The sequence below is a fragment of the Mirounga angustirostris genome, unplaced genomic scaffold (genome assembly GCF_029215605.1).
Source record: "Mirounga angustirostris isolate CCGP_5_RB_7025 unplaced genomic scaffold, mMirAng1.0.hap1 SCAF_3, whole genome shotgun sequence".
Lineage (NCBI taxonomy): Eukaryota > Metazoa > Chordata > Mammalia > Carnivora > Phocidae > Mirounga > Mirounga angustirostris.
This window is the reverse complement of record NW_026991711.1, coordinates 175,601,094-175,624,534: the sequence shown is the minus strand read 5'-3', so window position 1 is coordinate 175,624,534 and position 23,441 is coordinate 175,601,094. Positions and strand designations below refer to the sequence as shown.

Below are 23,441 nucleotides of genomic sequence, written 5' to 3'. Positions count from 1 at the left end.
AGGTGATGTCTGAGATGTCATCCAGCCCCACAATCCTGAGGTTGTGATGGTCAGATGGATTTTACTTCCCAGTTAGCTGGTGAATGTACCTGATCCCACAGGAAGGCACTCATAGGAAGGCTCCAGGTGGAGCTCTCTTGTGAAGGTACTTCAGAACCCAGAAGAATCTCACTTCCTCTTAGAAATTTCATTGAGTGACCAAGGTGAGCCCTGGGGTATTTTTCTCTAGGGTCATCCAAACAACAGACCTTTAAGACCTGTGAAAAATCATAACATTTAATTATATACGATATGGGCAAACCTGGAGGGAAAACAGGCATTTCCCATCTGTTACTTATGGAAATGTCCACTGGTGCCACCTCATTGAAGGACACTTCATAGTGTCCTTCATAGTATCTAAGGCAATATCCATCAAAAAGACAAACATACATCTTTCTGACCCAGCAATTCATCATCCAGGAATTTATCTGACAATATACTAATATCTGTACCATGTTACCCATCACTGTATTGCTTCTAGTACAAATGACTGAACTAAATATCCATTAATAAAAGACTGGTTAGTTAAATGACTGTTGAGTAGCATTCTCCATAACTAAGTTAAATGAGAAAGATTTGAATAGAGGGCGATTTCTAAAATAGATTATTAGATAAAGAAAGCAAGGAAGGAAGTGCTCAAAAGACCCCACGATGGTAAGATTGTATCAAAGGAACACAGGTGTCAACAGAAAGAGTGCTCAGTGGCCTCAACTGGAATAATTTGAGGAACAAAATAAATAAAGTAGTATTAGATTATGCTATGGCCTGAACTGTGTCACCCCTCAATTCATAATTTGGAGCTCTAACTCTCAGTGTAACTGTATTTGGAAATAGGGTCTTTCAGAAGCAATTAAGGTTAAATGAGGTCATATAGGCAGGGGCCCTGATCTGATAGGATTTGTGTCCTTATAAGAACCTTGAGGAAGCTTGCTCTGTCTCTACTATGAGGATACAATGAGAAGGTGGATGTCTGCTAGCCAGGAAGTGAGCTCTCACCAGAAATCAAACCAGCCAACACCTTGACTTTGGGCCTCCCAGCCTTCAGAACTGTGAGAAAATAAATTTCTATTGTTTAAGCCACCTAGTCTGTGGTATTTTGTTATGGCAGCCTGAGCTGACTAATACAGATTACAATACAAACTATAAAATAAATATCCATGGGTCCTTACTGCCATAAATAAATGACTGCTTAAATAAATAAATGCAGGAGAAGAGACAAATCTGCACAGAATTCCAAATAATTTATTCAGATACTTTGTCCTCAAGGAGGAGGTATAGAGTAACTTTTTCCAAATAGCACAGTACAGAAAGGGAGGAAAATGAATAAATTTGTGGTGGAGAAATCTGCCAGGTGATCGTCATCAGCCAAATGATCAAGGTTAAAATCAAGAGTGCTAAGTCATATTGATGGCGTGTACTTTTCATATGAAAATGGCACTTGATTTCTGTGGTCTGATTTCTGTGGCCTTCCTTCCAAATCCATAACCCCAGCCTAAACATGAGAAAATCATCAGAAAAATCCCAGCTGAGGGACATTCTACAAAATACCTGACCAGCACCCCTCTAAACGGTCAAGGTCATCAAAAACGGAATGTTTGAGAAACTGGTACAGCCAAGAGGAGCCTGACAACTAAATGTAACGTGGCATCCTGGATGGGATCTTACAATAGAAAAAAAATACATTAGGTGAAAACTAAGGAAGTCTGAATAAGGTATGGACTTTTATTAAAGATAATGTATCAATGTTGGTTCAAAAATGGTGACAAATGTACCTTACTAATGTTAAGATGTTAATGGTAGAAGACATTGTGTGTGGGGCTTGTGAGAATTCTCCATACTACTTTTGCAACTTTTCTATAAATTTAAAACCATTCTATAATTAAAATTATTTTTTAAAAATGCAGAACAATACTTTTCTATGTTTCTGTTTGTGTGTGTGCGCATGTGTGTGTGTGTGTGTGTGTGTGTTTGTTTAAAGGGCAACTAGGAGGTAGAAGATTAGAAAGAAGAAAAAAAGGAAAAACAAATGTCTCTGGAAGAAAATACACAAAACTAGAGAGAAGCTCAGTAGATGAGACTTTTTACTGTGTTCTCCTTTGCACATTTTGATTATTACTTTTATGAGAATATTTTTACCTATTTTTTAAAAGTATTAAATATTTAATGTAATTGAAAATCTTAAATATTTAATATTAAATATCATTAAAATAATAGAAGTCTCAACAGGAATTACCCTCCATAGTGGCACAAGAAGAGAGGGGTCAATCTTGGGAGTTCCCTACCAACTTGGGATTGGGAAGCTAACTACAAGGCAGATGTGTTCATATGGCAGGTGCTTCATGAGAAAGAAAAACAACACATGGAGCAAGATGCCATAAAGGTGATTGAGCAGCAGAGACTTAATGAGCTCAAGACATAAAGGCCTCAGCATCTGGAGAAGGTTGTTGAGGGACCATAGGGGCAGAAGCTAGGTTAGTGCAGCTGCCCATATGGTTCTCACTTGATTTTAGGCTTCTGCACGTTCCTTGTCCTCAGGAAGTGATGTGACAGGAGTGCTAACTGGAAATAAGGACTTGGATGCAGGAAAAGAAAATGCCTGAAACTTTTGCCCAGCTCTTGACCCCAGGGCTCTGGGTGGTGCTAAGAGTATTCCATGAACTTCTTTTGTTTATTGCTTTAGATATACATAAATATTTTTGTTCTTTTTGCATTATTATTCCTGTAGTTGAACTAGTGTCGCAACATTTTCTAGGCTGCAGCCTGGAAACCTTAGTTTGGAGAATTCTATGAACAAAGTCATATTTCTTTCATCATCTGCACCATATATTTGGGCCCTGGTTAATTAAGCACTCAACACCATCTGTGCACTTCCCTGTATTGTTCTCCAGAGAAAGCAAAGTGTAAGTCTTTTGTCCTATGCATAATCTGCAAACTCCTTGGAGGAATCATGTCTTGTATATCTTATATATCCTGCAGGCAACTCAGGGTTGGACCAACTATTTCATGCTTCTAGACCAACCTGTTACTGTTCTATTCCCCAACTTGTGTTAGTGTTGTCTTTCTTAGTTGAGGGGACTATGTCATTCACTGTTCCAAACCAAGACAATTTTGAGGGTGAAAGTGTGGTGGTATTAATAACACTGAGGGATATCAGTCATAAACTGGAACTGTCCCAGGGCAAACTGCAAACTGGGACATAAGGGTAGGCCCACTCATAGGATTTACCATGTCAGCGGGGAGGGTACAAATGGAGGCCCACATATCACATCTAAATATTTAAAAGCTATGCATGAAGCTAAGAAAGCATTAAATAAACTATCCTCCTGTCTCAAAAAATAGGCCTTTGTAATGACAATACTCATTTTCACACCCTCTCCTCCTTTCCAAATAATTGAGAAATCCATAGGAAAATACCTTTATTCTGTGTGTGTGTGTTTATATATGGGGGAGGGGGAGCAGGGGACTCTTTTATCCCCTACTAGAGGCTTCACTGACCCCTTCCCTATTGCCCCTCTCCAATTTCCACCATCCAGATGCCTCCAGGCTGCGGTCTCAAGCTTTCTATTTACCCTACCCAAGTCCAAGCTTTGCAAACTCTGTCTACAAGGTATCCTAACCCACCAGCTCCACCAGCACAGACCTTTCCAGACCTCCAAAGAACACTGAGGCTGGAAGGCCTCGTGCAGGTAGAACCCTCAGACTCCTCAGAATACCTTGCCACAATATGGTGGCTTGTGGCAAGCTGCCCTCAGCCCCAGACCCTGGGCCTGGGCTCCTGAATTACCCATTTTCTATTTCCTTCCCAGACTCCTTCGCATACCAGGTATGGACACCCCATCTCAACAGTTCCAAGTTGTGTTTCTGTTCCCCACCAATAGCTGCCCGTTGGCCACTGCCTGAGTGAGAGGCATGGCCTTCCCTTGGGAAGGAAATTCTGAGGTCCCATGTCCCCAGAACGTGGTCTGGAAGGTGGAGCATCAGCTCTAGGTGGGCATGATCCCATGACCTTGCAGATTTCTCCTGCTCTGAGGAGGGGCTAAACCAGAGGAGGCTATACAGGATCGCCCTCTAAAGTGTGGGACTCCAGGGCAAGACTCCTCTTGTCTGAATTGTGTTGTGGACTGCATTGTATCCCCCCAAAATTCATTAAAAAAAGGTTGAAGTTCTCATTCTCGGCGTGACTGCATTTGGGGATAGGTCGTTTAAGGAGGTAATTAAGCTTAAATGAGGTTGTGAGGGTGGGGCCCTAATCCAATAGGACTGGTGTTCTTATAATAAGAGGGTATTAAGGAGGGCACGTACTGCATGGAGCACTGGGTGTTATACGAAAACAATGAAGTATGGATCACTACATCAAAAACTAATGATGTATTGTATGGTGACTAACATAACATAATAAAATAAGATTTAAAAAAATAATAAGAGGGAGAGACACCAGATATATCTCTGTCTCTGTCTCTCTTTCTGTGCTCACGCAGAAAAGGCTGTATGAAGACACAGTGAATGGTGGCTATCTACAAGCCTAGGAGAGAGGTGTCACCAGAACCCAAGACCATGTGAACCTTTATTTTTGACTTTCAGCCTCCAGAACTATGAGGCAACTAATTCTGTTCTTTAAGCCATTCAGCCCATGGTATTTTGTTATGGTGGCCCAATTAGACCAATACTCCTGGGAATGAGGGCAATCCTGTGCAGAGCAACCCCCCCTCCAGTCTTAGACATGCTCTCTGCATTCCAAGTATAATGAGGAGGGAGGCTGAGTTTAAGAAAATAGGAGTGGGAAATGGAAGAAAGAAAGCTGATGGATGCAGAGCATGAGCATTACCAGGAAGATTGCACCACAAGGGGCATTATTCCTCTATTCCCATGTTCAGTTGACAAGTACCAAATTTCCACTTGTGCCAGGCATGGGCTAGGCAGTGGAAATGCAGTTTGAACAAGATAGAGAAGGTCCCAGTTCTCGATGTGCCTACTTTCTAGTAGGATCACTGGGTGGTAGTATTAGGATGGTCTCTTAAATCATAAAGAGATGGATGAACAGTATCCTTTTGGAAACTCTCAACCTCATTCTCCATATGTTCCTCATCTGAAAGGATGACCCAGGAGGTAGAGGTGGGGCGTCCCTCTGTTGCCTTGGTCATCATCTCTTCCCTGACACCTCCAGCAATTGGAGGAGGTTGGGTGTGATAAACCCTTCCAGCATCTGAGCATAGCTGGGATCCAGATGTGGCTCTGGGGAAGCTGGGTTAGATGGGGAGGTTGCTGAGAGGTGAGCTCAAACAGGTGGTCCAATTCCTGGCTCTGTATGAAGAGGTTTGGTCAGTGCAATGACTTCAGAGTTCCAATCCCCTACCTGTCAAATAGTCATTGGACTAGAAATTTCCTGGACTCCTGGCTACTTAATCCACCTGGGATTAGCCTCAGTTTTCACCATCCCAAGAGGGGTGTCTCAACATTATTTTATTTTATTTTATTTTATTTTATTTTGTTAAAGGAAACAGGAAAATGAGGGTTCCTTCCTCCTCTTCCCTACACCTGTTCCCTTCCCCAAGCAGAATACGGCCCTGACTTCTCAGACTCTGCTCAGCATTCCTCAAAAGGCATCATCACTCTGAGCCAGATAATTTGTGATTCTCCAGGCCTTGAAATAAACTTGATCTGATTAGTATTGATCACCTAAATAAAAAAAAAATAATAATAATAACAATAATAAAAGGGACTTGTTTATTTTCCCAGGGAAGAATTTTATTTCCCCATCTCATCTCTTTACTGTCAGCTCTTTTCAAAGCTATAAAAGCACCTTGGCTCCATACCAGGTCATGCCTGTGGGATTTCACTGTTGTAGAACAGGGGGTGGGGGTGAGGGGAAGAACCTAAACTTTGTCAGCTGCAATTTCCCAGTGAGGGAATGAAAGAATACCAGGTTCCACTCATACCTTGACCATGAGACTAGCCTTCAAAAGTTTCTGAATACTGCTTTGAACTTCTCCAGTCGTCTTTCCAGACACTTTAAGCAAGCAAATCTTCACATTAAAATGATTTGGGGGGGGGGGACCCTCTAAAATGCCAAAAGAAGCATGAAATACTAAAAGGATTTTTAGTACTTTCAGTACTAAAAGGATCTGTGTAAAAGTATTATGCAAACAGGGAAATTCTGCTTCTGAAATGGAGGAAGAGACTGGAAGGAGTTAATTTACAAATTTGCTGGAAAGATCTCTTCTGCTTTTCCCAGATGTTCACACACCTGTGCCTATCACCACTGCCCCTAGTTATTCCTGTCTCATGGGACCTATAAAGTCTCCCACTCATATGTTCCTGGAGCATCTTAGACCCCAGCATTTAGCTTTGAATCTTCAGAGGCCCCCATTCCAGATCCCCACCCTCACATCTCATCTCCACCCAGTCTCTGGATCTAAAATTAGCCCATTTCCCAGAGTGCTCAGTCTCATCTTCTTGGTTCTTCACTCTTTCACTGGGTTGGGTTCCTGGCTTGCAATACAAGAATGGGGGAGAAAAAGCCATCACTTTAAACAGAATTCCATTCTTCTCCAGGTCCCCAAGGAGGCCATGGCATAGCACAAGTATCCAGTGACCAGGAGCTGCTGTTACCAATTTGTCACTGTATCCTGACTTGGCTGGGGGGTCCTGGCCCCGTGCCCCCTTTCCAGCCCTTCAACAACTCCTGAGATTTCTCCTTACCCACAGTGCCCTCCCAGGAGAACCAATGGGAAAATGAGAGTGTGGGGCCTTTGCTAGTTAAATGTGCTCACCCTCAAAATACACAGCGTGGGTCATTGTGGGTTATCTACTCAATTGGCAAGACTGAACATGTGCTATATGTGAAATAGCCAGAAATGTGAAATAGCTAAATGTGAAATAGCCAGAAAATAAGAAAGTTCATCTTTGATGAACTTTTGAAGAATTTTGCAATCAAAAATATCTAAGGGAAAAACTATTTTTATTTCAGTAAATCTTTAAGTCTTGTCTTCTTAAATTTGGTGTTATTTATTTTGAAAGTTGCATTAATTATTTTCATGCCTAGCATCTCTTAGTGTGTTCTCTGACCCCACATATCACAGAAACAGCACACAGTCAGGAGTCATTGTAGAGGAATGACTAGCACCTAGGTGTCCTAGCTGGTTGTACGAACTTGTTCAAATTGTGTAACTTCATACTCTGGTTTCTCTTCAGATCGCATAAATCTTTTGCCTTTTACAAATTGTGTGTAACTTCTTTGGACTGTCGTTTCTTAATGTGTCAAATAAAAATTGATCTCAATGTTTAAAATCACTTTCAGTTCTAAAAGTCCATGATGCTACAACTTTACAGTAATTTAAATTCCTATACATGAAGCAGCCGAGGTTTAAAAATTATAATTAACTTATTACTGTCATCTTGGCTGGAAGCCTTGGAAGCCATAGTTGCCCATAGGGCACAGATGAAACTTTAGCATGTGCTTTTGAATGGCTCCTCCCTCGGGATATGGCACATGACTCTGTGGCTTGAAGTGGGATGGAGAATGCAGCCTCCCTGAAACAAAGGACTCTTTAGGGTCGGGATGTCCAATACAAACTGTAAACTGGAAGAGACCACCATGTTCCAGTGAAAGAGTCTGATGAAAAACAGATCCTGGGCCCATGGTTGCAGAGTTCCTGGGGACTGCTCAGCTCCTGCTCAGCATACCGCTCTGCCCTGTCAGTAATTGAGAAAATGGAAATGACCTTCCCTGGCCCCATAGCCAGACCCAAGCCATCCACCCCCAGGGGGAACCTTGATCAGAGTCTCCCTGGGCAGTGACCTCTTGGGGAATGTAGTAAATCCTATCCAGTAGGTAATCTTTAAGGAGCCTTCAGGCTTTGGTGCCTTGTGACTCAAAACCTGGGGTCTTAGGGATAGGAGGTTGATTTCTAGGGAATTAGCCAAAGCTAATTCTGCAACCCCAATGTTCTCTCGGTCATTGGCTCTGCCTCAGGTGAGGAAGGCGAGCCACCCAAAGTCGAAGTGAGCAACAGTAAAATAACAGAAACTTCAGAGCACTGACATTTTGTGTGTGGTTTGGAAGGAGGTATGTGCAGTTTCTGCCCAGAGAATCCAAGAAGGCTTCGTAGAGGAGGTGGGAGCCTGAGAGTGTTTTAACGAGGGAGGAGGAAGGCACATTAATAGATATGAGGTTAAAAAGAGGCTTTCCACAGGCAAACCCAAGCTGATTAGGTGCCTGAATGCTAGAGGCTGTGAACCCTGGGTACCCACTCAGTGGGTGGTCTGTGCTATTGTGTGAATTACCCATGGACCCCCAGAAAGCTGTGGCCTGTGCTGCCCGGGGTTGGACTGCTGTTACTTCTCCCTTTAGCCTGGGGCAGAAGGCAGCCATAAGCCTCAGCCTGACAAGGACACAAAGCAGAGGTGAAGGGGAAGAAGTGATGGACACAGAGGACGGTGGAAGGCCAGTTGTCCGGAGCTTCACCGCCCACCCAGCTGCCCTTCTTTTCACCCTCCCCTTCCAAGGCCTCCAGAACAAGCGCTTTTCCCGCCAGATGTTTTGAATCTCCTTTCCCATCCTAATTAAAGACAGCTTTTCTTTCTGCTTGGGAAGGAAGGGGAGGAATATGCCTTGCAGCCCTTTCCCTTCACTCCTCCCTCCTTCCTCTGGGGTGAGATGCTCTCCATTTCCAAGCAAAAGGTGGGGTCAGATGGTTCACCCAGCCCCTTCCCAGCAGAAAGCCAGTCTCAGGACTCTAGCTCCTTTTCCCAGTAGGGGGGATGTGGCCCTCACTGCATCTCCCCCATCCTCTCCCCTACAGCACTCACCTCAGTAAGATAGCTGCAAACCCCACTTCCCCAGAGAAGCTGCACTTTTCAGCTATCAGTGGGGGAACAATGCCTCTGCCTCAGAGCAGACGTCTTTCCCAGGAGAGAGCTGTGGCCAGTTAGAGGAATTGTTCACTTTTCTCGCCAAGTACCACTGGAACCACTCAATTAGGGATAACTGCAGTTCAGCACCAGTTCCCAAGGGTAGCCATGTAGCATCAGAAATCCTGTCCAGATGCACCCGTGGGCCTGCACAGTCTTCAGCCAGCCCCAGTGCTTCTGTCAGTCCAGCTTGATATTCTGTAATTCTGAGGATTGTAAGGCAAAGGTGAAAGGACCCCTATAGAGCACTGTGGAGAAGCACCCTTTCATTGGCTCAGTAACCTACATTTTTCAGACCACCCAAGCCTGAGGATGAAAATAGGATCCCAAGAGCAAATACAGAACTTCTCCAGGAAACTACACTTGTGTTCTGTAGAACTTCCAGCTCCCTCTCAAATTTCTTTCAAGCAGCCCTGAGTTTCTGTCTCCCTTGGTGTCTCATCAGTAGCCTCAGAGCAGAGAGTGTCCATTATGGGCTCTGCAAGGCAGTCCTTGGGGCTACCGTGTGACATCTGGTGCTTTTATCTTTTCCCACTCTAGCTTATTTGGGGTAATGACTCCCATTGCTGCTGAAACTCTGTCACTGATGCCTGCTGGAGACATTTAATTCTTGCCAGTATCCAATGTCAAAGTCATTGCCGTCTATGGTGGGGCATCCTCACCAGTTACAACTGAAGATGTTGGCACCAATACTGCAGATGCCCTGCATGCTAATATCCCAGCACTTTTGTTTTCACTTTGCTCTTCTACTAGTTCCACAAAATCACAGTGGCTGGCATGAAGGAAAGGGAATCTGGGGTGAGATGCCCTTTCCCCTAGAACTAGTGAGCCTGTGTCCTGAAAGCAAACACATGTGCCCTGACACTAACTCCATTCCATGGTTCCTTGTATAAATACCTGGCAGACTTACCCCATCAGCCCTCCACATATGGCATGTTTCCTAAATCCCAGCACTCAGATAGTTCTAATTCACACTGAGACAGATTCAGAATTACTATGACTGTGGTAGTTAAGAGCTTGGGTTTGAATCCTGGTTCTACCACTTACTAGCTCTGACCCTAGTTTCCTCATCTGTAAAATATGGAAGATAAGAATTCTTATGTCACAAAAGTTGTGTTAAAGGCAATGCATGCCACTTAACCTATTGTTTAAAATGTGGTCGATATTGACTATTATAGTTTTTATTAATTTTTTCTTAATGAAGAAGGAGTTGAGACTGAGATGGGTGAGGTGACTTATCTACTACATAGCCAGTGAGTAGCAAAGGCAAGTCAATGTACCTCCAAGCATCTGGCTTAAAGTTCAGTCTTCTTGGATAGCATCATCTTTCCATAGCTCCACAGGTGAACTTCTACCAGAACTGTATTTGCTTAGCAGTTTTTTCCCATTTAATGTCTCTGAGGAACCCATGCTGAAAAAACTGAGTATGCAAACAGAGTCAAGGGAAGGCAGGAAGGAGATGAAGAGAAAGCAGACTATAAATTCTGATAAAGTAGAGGGAATCATCCATGAGTCATCTGATGGTGGCCAGCCTCTTCAGCTCCTTGTTTTATGGAGGAATTCAGAAGACACTTGTCTTTCACCTTCAAAGGAAAATCATGAGGCTTGGAGACTAGTCAAGCTGTGCTCAACTCCTGGCACACTGACCACCTGTTAGTTGGGGTCTTTTGATAATGCATTGACTAACCTATATAAGGGAACAAGAAAGGACTTGGATAATTGTTGCCTTATTGAAAAAACTCAAACTTGAGAATTACAAAGGGAAAAAAACTTTGCCAAGGTGACACATCCAAGATCTGGGCAGATCTGGAACAAAAGCGCAGGTCTCATGAATGTTTTAATGTGATCTGAATCTAAGATGTTTTCCCAAAGTCTCCAGAGTGAGGACACATGTCCCCACATGTCAGTAACATGCAGGGTCGCTCTGGTAGAACAACCAGGCTTATGAGGCTGCAGACCAAACACAGGTAGCCAGTGGGGTGCCAGGAAGCCCTTACTCTTGTACTCTTCTTGCTGTTGAATCTCAATTACTCAGACTTTGGTAGAAAGAATGTTCTCCAACAGGCTAGTTTTACCCTTTAATAAAATAGGTAGCTGTTTTCATGATGGTAATTTAAGGGAGGCAGGTTAGGGCTCTGTACTTCCTATCTATTGTATAACAAATTAAACTTAGTGGCTTCAAAGAAGATAAACTTTTATCAAAATTTCTGTGTGTCAGGAATTTGAGAGAGTGGGTGGTTCTGGCTTGAGATCCCTTATGAAGTTGCAGTCAAGATGTCAACTGGGGCTGTAGTCTTTTGAAGGCTTGCCTGGAGCTGGAGGATCTGCTTCCAAGATGGCACACTCACACAGCTATGGACTGGAGGCCTCAGCTCCTCATCACATGGAGGTAAAGGGCCAGCCCTGGCAGCTGACACCCCCCAGAGGGAGTGATCAAGAGAGAGACCAAGGAGGATGCTGCCTCATTTATGATTGAGTCTCAGCACTGTTATCTCTGCCATATTCTAGTCTTTAGGAATGAGTTACTAAATCCAGTTCACACTAATAGAAGGGGGAGTATTAAGAATTTGTGGAGCATTTTTTCATGTGTCTGTTGGCCATTTGCATGTCTTCTTTGGAGAAAAGTCTGTTCATGTCTTCTGCCCATTTCTTGACTGGATTATTTGTTTTTTGGGTGTTGAGTGTGATAAGTTCTTTATAAATCTTGGATACTAGCCCTTTATCTGAAATGTCATTTGCAAATATCTTCTCCCATTCTGTAGGTTGCCTTTTAGTTTTGTTGACTGTTTCCTTTGCTGTGCAGAAGCTCCACATCACTTGGCATCAGGGAAATACAAATCAAATACAAATCAAAACCACAATGAGATTCCAATCAGAATGGCTAAAATTAACAAGTAAGGAAAGAACAAATGTTGGTGAGGATGTGGAGAAAGGGGAACCCTCTTACACTGTTGGTGGGAATGCAAGCTGGTGCAGCCACTTTGGAAAACAGTATGGAGGTTCCTCAAGATGTTCAAAATAGAGCTACTTTATGACCTAGCAATTACACTACTAGATATTTACCCCAAAGATACAAATATATTGATCTGAAGGGGACCTGTACCCCAATGTTCATAGCAGCAATGTCCACAATAGCCAAACTGTGGAAAGGGCCCAGATGTCCATCGACAGATGAATGGATAAAGAAGATGTGATATATATATGTACACACACACACACACACACTGGAATATTACTCAGCCATCAGAAAGAATGAATAACTAGCATTTACATCAACATGGATGGAACTGGAGAGTATTACGCTGAGTGAAATAAGTCAATCAGAGAAAGACAATTATCATATGGTTTCACTCATATATGGAATATAAGAAAAAAGGCAGAGGATCATAGGAAAAGGGAGGGAAAACTGAATGGGAAGTCATCGAGGGAGAAAAACCATGAGAGACTCTTAACTATAAGAAACAAACTGAGGGTTGCTGGAGGGGAGGTGGGTGGGGGGGATGGGGTAATTGGGTGATGGGCATTAAGGAGGTCATATGATGTGATGAGCACTGGGTGTTATATGCAACTGATGAATTATTGAACTCTACATCTGAAACTAGTGATGTACTATATGTTGGCTAATTGAATTTAAATTAAAAAAAGAAAAAATAAGAATCTGTGGACATATTTTAAAATCATCACATGCTCTATTAGCCTGAGCATTATCCATTTGTTGGAAATTTTACCTTAGTGAATTCAAGAGAAATTTAAAAAAAAAGGCAAAATTCATTTTCAAGTCCAACAATTTAAATTTATGTCAATTGTGAGTGTTTGGAATAGCACTGGCCAAGAGTTGGAGGTTCAGGTTCTATTTTATACTCTGCCTCTGGCATGCCAGAGGCCTTGGACATATCACTTCTTCTGGGCCTCAGTTTCTTTCTTTGTAAAATAAGGTGCATGGACTAGATTTTTACAGAGTCCCCTTTGACTTTGATATTCTCTCTCCCAGTACTATCTATTATGTTTTAAGATCCATTTATGACAATATCTCCTGTGTATGCTATCTAACCATACATATATGCATGTATATATGAACACATATGTATATATTTAACATGTTTTTATATGTGTCTCTATGTCAAAAATCTATTTAAATAAATTTTTATGGCCCTTTAAGTTTTAGAAGTAAGGTGAGGTTGTTTATGTTACAAGAACATATTTTATTTGCCCACAGCAGCCAAAGCACAGCATGCTATTTCTATAAATGGGGCATGATGATGTTTTGTTATGAAATGCCTTTTGATGTAGGACAGCCACAGTCCAATGACTTCCAAATATACTTCAGCCTACTGTAAAGAATAAAATGATAGATCTTCTCTTGGCCACAGGGTCTCTGCACACATTTCCAGGAACTTGAGACCATTTACTAAATCCAAACAGAGAAACATTGTTTTAATGGTTATAGATGTGTCCACTCAGCTTTGAACAAGCCCTCCCGCCTACTCCTAGCCCCTCATGTTTGAAGCCCAGCATGAATCAGTCAGCCTGGGTCACAAAAGAAGCAACATACCTGAGTGTCTTTTCGAGACAAAACACCAGCCTTCCAAGTTGTTCCACAGACCACATGTGACTCTTCCTTGACCCACCATTCTGCAGGTAAAATATCCTAGTCAGGGGGTCTCTTTATTTTCCCCAAGGACTATCCTCCTTGGGGGATTGTCCTATGTATTGTTCTATGGGTTTCTCTAGTCTCTGGGTCTTCCCTAGAAGTCCTACTGTGCATATACATCCCAGGGAACTATTCATACAGGTGCAGAAGAGGGTCTTGCTCAAGATATTCACAGTGGTGATGTTTGTAGTCATGGGAGTTAGATTCAGTTAGGTGTCCATCTTCAGGGAATGGACACGTACATGTGGTAGAAGCATAGTGTGGATACTGATCAAGGACTAGAAGTGTATAAGTTATCTATTGCTGTGTAACAAATTACTCAATTTAGGATCTTAAAGCAACAAACATTTATTATCTTGCAGACTCTATGGCTCAGGAGCCAGCATAGCCCAAGTTGTGTCCTTTGGCTCAGGACCTGTCATAATAGGGCAATCAAGTATTATCCAGAGCTTTAGTCATCCCAAGGCTCAACTGGATTGAGGGAATGTTTACTTCCAAAGTCACTCATAGGCTGTTGGCAGGATTCAGTTTTTTTTTTTGTGCTATTGAACTGTGGGCCTCAATTCCTTGCTGGCTGTTGGCTGGAGACCTCTCTTCAGCCCCTGCCATTGGGCCTCTGTAAGAGGCAGCTCTCAACATTTCAGCTTGTTTCCATCAGAGTGAACAAAATAAGAAAGCAAGAGAGGAAGATGGAAGTTTTTCGTAACTGAATCTCATAAGTGACATCCATCACTTTTGCCACATTCTGTTCATTAGGAGCAGGTTACTAGGTCCGGCTCACATGCAAGAGGAGGTGATTGCTCAGGGCATGAACACAACAGTCTGGAGCCACTTTAGGAGCCACCCACCACAGGAAGTGACAAATTAAAGAACCACACAGAATTAAATACAGTACTTCACAGAAAAGGGTAAGAGCTGGGATGAAGTCTGCAGTTTAATTTACAACCCATGTAAAATAAAATACAGAGGAAGCAGTGGTAGATGTTTTACAAGGACACAACAGACTCAAGGGCATATACCAGTTTCATGGCAATGTTTGCCTGCTGGCAATGGAGAGCGGAGGAAAAGTGAGAAATAACTACACAAATCCAGAGTGGGGCCTTGCAGACACAGGAGAAAATGGCGGACTGGGAACTCAGGACCAAGTTCAACTTTCTGCATCTGAGGTTCAAAAGAAAGGGAAAGTAATGAAACAAACCCTGTATGTCTCCTAATACTCATGCCCTAACAGAAGGTTCTCACCAAGATCCCACACCCCAATATCACACTGGATTAAAGCCACCTCAAGGGCTCAGAGCTCAGAGACTTCTAATGGGTAAAAGTGGCATCTGTGTCATTGTGGCTTACTTTGGAGTTGGTAAGAAGCTCTAAAAATTCAGTGTGCAAAAGATGGGCCCACAGGGTGACCAACTGTCCCAGGACCAAAGGAGTTTCTAAACATGGGATTGTGAACACTAAAATCAAGACAGTCCTGGGAAAACTGGGATGAGTTGGTCACCTTAACAACGTGGGGAGCTTGTGAAAAATGCAAATTGCAGCACCTTCACAGGAGACTGGGATTCAGTGTGCCTGAGCTAGACCAGAAATCTGCATTTTAAGCAGCATCAGAAGCCCTTCAAATATAGTTGGCCCATGGGGCACCCTCTGAGAAACATTACCATGGAAGGATACTTTTGAAAGGTACTGCTGGTAGCATGAAAGCTCTAGCAATTCTCAAGTTTGTGATCACAAATCCTATGCAGACTTCTGAGAGTAATTCTTCATTACCTGTTGATAATCTGAGGGCTCTAGTTCACAGTTCACTGATTTCTAGAATTTGTCTTCCATATAACACAGACCCAGATCTAGGAGGCAAAGTTCAGGACGGGGTCAAGACAGAAGTTTAGGGAAGAAGATTTCCCTGACTGGCTGTTATAAGAAACCACACCCCATGGCTGGATTAGTCAGCTACAGAAAAGTCTCCTGAAAGTCACCCACCCCACAGTGCTATCTGAGGAATGTGCTAATAAGATTAGAATGAGAACCTATAGGTCTTCAGGAAGGAGCCTGCCTAAAATGTAATCTCTGTACAATATTTTCCATATTTGGAAAATAAAAAGGTTACATAAGTGTATTGAGAGGAGAAAATGTGATGAAGTAATGATGGTCCAATGGAATCTAGCTGAAGGAGGGTGGGGAGTCCTGACATCATGGGGGTGCAGATCATGAGTGGCAGCAGGTGTACTTAGGTAGAACCATCCTTATGAGGAAGAGTGTGTCAGACCACAAGTTTGTCAAATACTTCTAGGGATCAATTGATTGTTCTAGCTCTATTTTTAATGTCACTAAATAGCCTTTTAATCTCCCTTTATTCTTTGTTCTTCAAATGTAGACTGAATAACTTCTGTGTGAAGGGTACATAAGGGCTTAGAGTTGTTTGCATCCTACTTAATTTTTTAATTGGATTTTAGGTCTAATGAAAGTAAATTCTAATTACCAGAAGACCAATGCAAAGAAAGTTTATTGGTGGGTTCATAAGTCATCTCTAATGGTAAGAGCTTGTCATGGTTTTAGATTCCCCCTAGAGTGGACCCTGAAATAAGAATTCAAATATCCTTGGTTTATTTGGGAGGGGTTCCCAGGAAACACATGTGGAACAGTAGAGAGTAAGACAAGGAAGGAAACTGTTAAAAGGTATATATCAAGCCAGTTACCATTAAGGGCAACTTGCATTACAGGTTGGTTGGGAACTCTGAGACAAAATAGACACTATACTGTCCATATATAGAATACACTTCAGAGTTACTCTAAACAAGGGGTATTCATCCACTAATTCTCCATCTGTCATCAGTTGAGAGTTGCTTTTCAGGGGATTAAGTCTCAGATACTTCTGTTCTGTCCTATGTGAGGGCTGAGCATGTTCTCATGACTACTCAGAGTCACAGATGTTTTCCATAAACAGCCTTGAGACTGTAGGGATGAATACCAGGGGGATATGGGTGGGCTATCAACAGCACCTGCTATAATAGCTCAAATTTGCTGCATGCTTATAGGATTCCATGTGCCAGATTAAATATGTATCATCTCATTTAATATCTGATTAATATTTCCCATTTCCCAGATCAGGAAACAGATGTAGAGTGCAAAGTGACTTGCTTGTGGTCACACAGTCAGTTAATAGCATAGCTGGGATTTCAACCATACAGTTCATCTTTAGAAATCAAGCTTTTGGCCACTTCATTCTACTGGATCCTAGAAAAGTTTATATCTAGCTCAGGGAATAGAAATAGATTTCAAGATATGAGTGTAAAAACCACCTGTTTCATGAAGTGTGGATTGGATTTCAGTTTGGGATTCAGCACTAGTCACAAGTATGGACATGTGGATGAAGTTCAAGAATCATCAAGGGTCCTATTTGGCTGGAATATAAATCACAAAATAGTTGAGAGTAAGCGATTTTAGGGAGGATTTTGAATGCCGAGGGAAGGAGTTTACATACAGAGGTTGGACGATGAGGAACTCTTGAGGCTTTTTGAGCAACGGCATGACAGGAGGTGGGCTTGAGTAACATTAAAGAGTGTTGATAATATAAAACATTGTTAATCAAGTAACACTGAGCAGAAAACAGTGAATTGACTGGGTTGACTAAAGGAGAGGGGAAGGTGGAAAACCAGGTAGGAACCATGGCAATAATTCAGAAATTTGAGGATACTTCTTTTAGAGGCCCAGAGTCAATGTGAATGGGCATGGTAGAAGAGATGCAAAGAACAGTTCTGATAAAGATTTCTAGACCAGATCATGGACCCTGAATGTTAAAGGACTCTAATCGCAGACATCAGGGTCATTGGTGGAGCACACTGGAGAGAGGGACCAGACTAACTAGCTTTCACTTGGGCATGGCTGGACTTTCTAGCTCCACTTCAGCATCTGGTTCTAAGTTTTCCTATTTAGAGACAGTTTAATATTTTCACAGTGGGTTGACCAGATTCCATGTAAATTGATGTGATTCATTTCACTGAAGAGAAAATTGATAAATCAATTCACCATGACATTCGTAATAGCTCCTGAAATATTCAGGTGATAGGCTAGTTGATGCATTGTCTTTCAAGAAAGGGACTCTTTTCTCTCTCCTTTTGATAGCTATGGAATGAAAAGTGACCAGAACCCTAAATGCACACCTAGTCTGAGATTCTATATTCACCTTTTGTCTGGATATTTTATTTTATTTATTTTTATTTTTTTATTTTCTGCAATTTTATTTATTTTATTAAAAAAAAGAATTTATTTTTTTAAATTTATTTTTTATTATTATGTTCAATTGTCTGGACATTTTAATTCAAACTCTCAGCTATGCCTTTTTGCTGATTACTTTTAAATTCACATTTCCAAAACTCATCTTTTCCCTTGAATATAATTTCCAGCTGCCAGTTGGGTGTCCCCACCAGGACATTCAGCTAACACCTCAAACTCAACATCATCAAAAATCAAGCTTGTCACACTCTTCTACAAACAGATTTGTCTTTCTGACTTCCTAATTTATAGTAATGATCCTATAATTCCCCAACTTGCCAAGACTCAACCCTGGAATTGTCTTTCAGTCCTTTTCAACCATCCATTCCATCTAATGGATGTCAAAACCTGTTGATTCTACAACTACAATATTTGTTAAAATTGGTGGACTCATCTCTTCACAGTAGTATAGTATAGTATAGCATAGTAATAGTAATAGTATATTAATTAATATAGTATAGTAACAGTATAGTACAATAATAGTATAGTAATTAGTATAGTATAGTAATTAGTGTAGTAATAATAGTATAATAATTAACATAGTATAGTAATAGTAGAGAGTAGTAATAGTATAGTAATTAGTATGGTAACAGTAATAGTATAGTTCAGATTTTCTTTACCTATTACTTAGCTTCATACCTGGAATATATCCCCATTCCTTATACTGTCATCTGTCAAAATAAATGGGGGCTCATTTTCATAGTATTTTTCTGTATTTTGTCAATTATCATTGATAATTAATGATTATCAGCCACATTTCAGATGAGAATACAGTGCTACAGAGAGGTTAAGTGACTTTCTCAAGATAACCTCATCAGTGAGGACATGAATTTGAATCTTGATCTTTGTCTTTCCTGTGAACAAAGGGCTGCGTTGAACATCCTGGCTTCTTTTCTAAATTTTGAGCTCCTCAAAGTGGGAGTTGTTTTGTATAACCATGTGATTCTTGCACAATGTGTTACTAATAGTGTCTACTGCTTGATTTTTTTTTTTTTTTTTTTTTTTAATGAATGAAGATTCTGCTTGATGGTAGCATTCAGGGGAACATGAAGCTGGAAGTCGTTTGGTCCTGATGTTCTATAGAAGGGAGATTGTACCTAATCCAGTCTGATGACAGGCTTTAACCATACCAGATTGTTTAAGTAATATCTGGCGAGGGTAGAAGGGACCCAAGAGAAATCAGGTATGTATACCTGGAAATTCACACTCTTCTTAACCTAACAAAAGAAGAATTAGAATTGGAGACTTGAAAGCACAGAGTGCATGTAAGAGAGTGTTTGCAAATGTAGGTGGGGCAGCAGCTCTCTGGGAGACCCAGTAAAATTACTTTCTGGCTGAATGAGCTTGCAAATCCTTTCTTAAGGCTGAGCAGTGCTACTTCATGCCTCTACCGCAGGCATTTCTCTCTGAAAAACCAACGACCCAAGAAAGCAGTTGGTGGTGGGAGGAGGGGGAGTCCCTGAGCTAATCCTTGAGGTTGAGACAGAAACACTGCTGCTTTGGATTCAGCCTGGGGAGATCAAGGGAAAGCATGACTGCTCTGTTTGGAGAGGCCCGTCTTCAGCTGGCACCATTCTGAGCACTCAAGTTCTCTGTCAATAAGCACTTTACAGGGGAGATAAATGGATTTGAAGCTGAGGATGGGAGGAGGGTATCTGGGAAAGAATAAACACATTATCTGAGCCCTTCCACCAAGCCCCTTCACTGACATGCTCAAGGACTCCGACCATGTGGTTAGCAGAGGCTGGGTGGGAGAGAGGGACACTCTACCCCTGTGGGTAAGGCAATTTACAGAGGTCTGGTCCAGTCATAATAGACAATATTTGAGACCAGGCTCTGTACTTTGCTTCACCCACAGGGGTGCCAGGTACTCCTAAATCCCCTAGAAGAGCCTTGTCCTTTTAGTAACATCACTAGTACATCTTTATCAAATAGAAGCAGTTTCCTAGTTCTAGTACATTCCTTGTCCCACCACATTTGCTGATATGGTACATGCACACCCTATTTTGTTGCCCTTCATCCTATGTCACCCTACTTCTACATGCTTTGCAATCTGGTGGCTACCTATAGCTCTGGTTTTAATATATGTTACCTCCTCTAGCACCCCAGGGTCAAGAATTTCTTCCCTTTCCTTCACATTATTTCCTGTCTTTCTCTGCTCTCTTTCCTAGTTCTTGTTCCCATCATCTCTGAGCTGGACTATGGCTATAACATGCTTCTATCTATCTTTTTACATTACCTTTAGAAGATACTATGAAACAGGAACTTTCCCTGTCATCTCACTACGAGCCCACTTACCACCAATACCCCAACACCCCTTCCTTTCCCTTGCCTGACCCCAGATCCATATAAGTAGAAGACAGGGGAAGAGTTGAGGGAGGAATCATCATTTCAGTGACTTATAGCCTGCGTGGGGACTGTTATATATCCCTCTTTCCTAAGCCAAGTGAGGGAGCCACCAAGAGAATCACTCTTTGAGACTCTGGATGCTCCAAGAGATAAAGACTAGGATTCCAATCTCTAATTAGAGGTTTCTTGAGTAGCAGAGTTGATGAACTTGACAACCTTTCTTGCATGCATCTTTCCCCAACCCCCACCTTCACCCCCAGCAGGGAAAAAGAAGACTGGATGGAGAAGAAGAGAATATACCCTCCCTCGTTTTGTGTTGTTACAGAAACATGAGATTTCTCTGGGTCAAATGCCCACCACAGAATGGAGCTGTGTTCATTCTGTTTGGCTGTCTTTTCTGTTCTCTTCCACCTGGGGAGGGTTGCCAATGTGCCCTGGTTCCCAGCAGCAACAGGTGGTGACACCAAGCAGGTAGGGGAAAGTGCTGTTGGAAATCATAAGCTGGAGACCAATCTCTCTAAAACAGGCAACTGATACAAATCTCCTTCCTCCAAAGGACTCAAGAGGAAGCACTTGTGTGTCTGCTGACAGAAGGCATCTATCAGCCACATTAGTGAGAAAGGCAGAAACGGCCATGGGAACAACTACAACAGAGACTACTACCTAAGCAAGATGTGCTTATTTTTCCTCCCACATCTGGCATGGGCTAGAGCCTTGAACAGGACAAGGGATATGTTGGCCTGGTGCAGACCGTTCCTCCACCACAAACCCTAGGCTGAAGAGTAGGAAATAAGAGAATGAGTAGGCACCCCTCTCCTGGCCTCTTTAATCATAAACAGTGAAGAGGAAACCCTTAAATGGAATATAAGATTATAGCTTTAAATTGGAGCATGTCTAATAACCGAAAATGACCCCAAACTGGCCACCAGGAAGTTATGTTTCAGATGTCATTACAAGGCCAGAAAGGCATGGCTGAAGGCTTGGGGGAAACTCATCCAAACTACTTCCTGTTTGTGGCTACTAAGCAGACAACATAAAATAAATGAGTTCTCATCATGACACACGAGTCTCATCATGTCACCCTGCTGATGAGGAGTCTCCTGCAACGAGGAGATTGGTCTCCAGCTTATGATTTCCAACAGCACTTTCCCCTACCTGCTTGGTGTCACCACCTGTTGCTGCTGTATTCTTTCCCCTACAGGATAAAAATGTGCTCTTTGTATGACTCACAAGGCCATTGGTGATCAAGCACCTTTTGCCTCCATGGTGTTATTTACCTCTTAATTCCAGGTTTGACATTTAAACAGTTATCCTAGCATATCAGGTTCTCCCACCCCTCTGTGTCTTTGCACACAGTGTCCTCTACCAGGAGAGCCCCTTTCCCAGGAAAATTCCATCAAGTCCTGGTTTAAGCATGATCTCTTCTGTTAAGCCTTTCCTAATGTTTGGAGGCAGCATTCCTTAGTTCTTCTGCCATTTCCCTTTGTACATAGAGCTCAATTATTTTATTGAGCTACTCCTCATAGCAGTATTTGTGTGTCTGTTTTCTCACTCTAAGAACTCTAAGTTCTTTGAAGGCATCAGCTGTGTGTTCTCCCTTATAACCCCATGTGTGGGTGGGGAGGGGGTAGTTTGAAGAATAAATCTGGAGCCTGTGCCAAGAACATGAAATTTGCTTCAAAGAGACTGCCCTAAGTCTGTGATGATATGGCCTTTGGGCTGAAGAGAAAAAAACAAAACAAAACTGATTTTATCTATCAGGGTTCTTTCTATTTGATATATGTTCACTTTCAGAGTCTCTCGATTTGATGATATATCATGTCATTTCTAGTCATCTCTCCCTGGGTGGAAATCCAGTTTCATTTAGATTATGAAATTCTAGAAGGCAGGCCTTATCTTGCCATGCATTTCACATGGCAGAGACATGTTTAATTCTATAAAAGATTTCCTAAAGTTTTACCTGTGCCAGACACCATTGCCAGAGTAGCAGATATCCAATGAAAGAGTCATGGCTTCTGCTCTTCAGGCCTCCAGAGGCTGGTCCATCTCTGTCTTGAAAGGTTGTCCTCTTTGACCTTGAGGGAGGTTCCTGAGAGGGTCTATCAAGCATTGAGGATGGAGAGGGGTGCCAAAGCAGCTGGGCCAGGCTCTCCGGGGATTCACCCTACAAACACTGAGATGACAAAAGTCTCATCCAAATTATCCTCACAATCTTTCTTGGTTCTAGCCCTAGAGACCTTTTCATCTGTCATACTCAGTGTTGACTGCATAGTAACTGTGAACTAGTGGAAAGAGATGGGTCTTAGAATCAGACATGATTGAATTCAAATTCAATTTAGCCAACCCAGACTGAGCTGGTTAGATTTGTCACTTATTTGTCCCATTAAATCTTAGCTAGGTTGACCTACCTTTTGTAGCCCTAATATAAATATAGGAGGGTTGTTGGGATTGAGGCATAATGTTCCAGATCATTTCCGTGCCTTTCCCCATTCCTTCATTGGCTACTGCTGCATTACAAGTGTGCCCAACACATACACACACACACACACACACACACTCACTCCTGATGGGCCCTTTCTCTCACTTCTCAACTAACCCCTCTCATTTTCCCTGAGATTATTCCTCTACTATCACCATCTCTCAAAAATCTTCTAAATTGCAACAATAATTTTTATTCTGTTCCTGTAAATGAGGTATTTCATGCCTTTGAGGCTTTTCACCTCAGTATTAACATATGTTTCTGAAATTCTAACTCTACTTAAGTCTGCCTTTACATTTCTTTGGTCTTAGAAATAGACGTGGATCCATCCAGTCTATATAGAGTGAGACTGGGTATGTGTGTGTGTATCATACATGTATGGATGTAATAAGCAGACACATAATACATGTAATAAATGTAAAGTAGAAGTATACTTTCTACTTCAAGCCCTTCACTCCCTCTCTAGTCTTATCTTGAGGACAAAAGCTTTGCCTCCCCCCAAACCCCCAGCTCCGCTCCCCCTTCATTCTTTAAACCTAGTTTTAACTGGGTCCTCTCAAGGAATCACACTGCAATACTGCGAGTGCAGAGGCCCAGCCTCCAGGCTAAACTCTGGTGTGTCTTTTAGTCACTAAGGACATAAATCTTACCCTTAGCTCTCTCACAGGCATTATTTAAATTGGTCAGATAGAGAATCCATCCATTTCTTTCAAGCCCAACCCATGAAAAGCTGTTAACACAGCG

The 23,441-nt window shown here is 42.1% G+C and overlaps 1 long non-coding RNA gene across 2 annotated transcripts in view; it reads left to right on the top strand.

Moving 5' to 3' along the window:
• Positions 1–23,441, top strand: part of LOC123838872 (uncharacterized) — a 202,939-nt gene that overhangs the window by 140,342 nt on the left and 39,156 nt on the right. The window contains exon 4 of one of the 2 annotated variants that reach the window (XR_010409849.1): positions 6,592–7,434. The exons of the other annotated variant lie outside the window; for it this stretch is intronic. This is a non-coding gene — a long non-coding RNA (uncharacterized LOC123838872). Of the gene's footprint in view, positions 1–6,591; positions 7,435–23,441 lie in introns of those variants that run through there. 2 annotated transcript variants of the gene reach the window in all.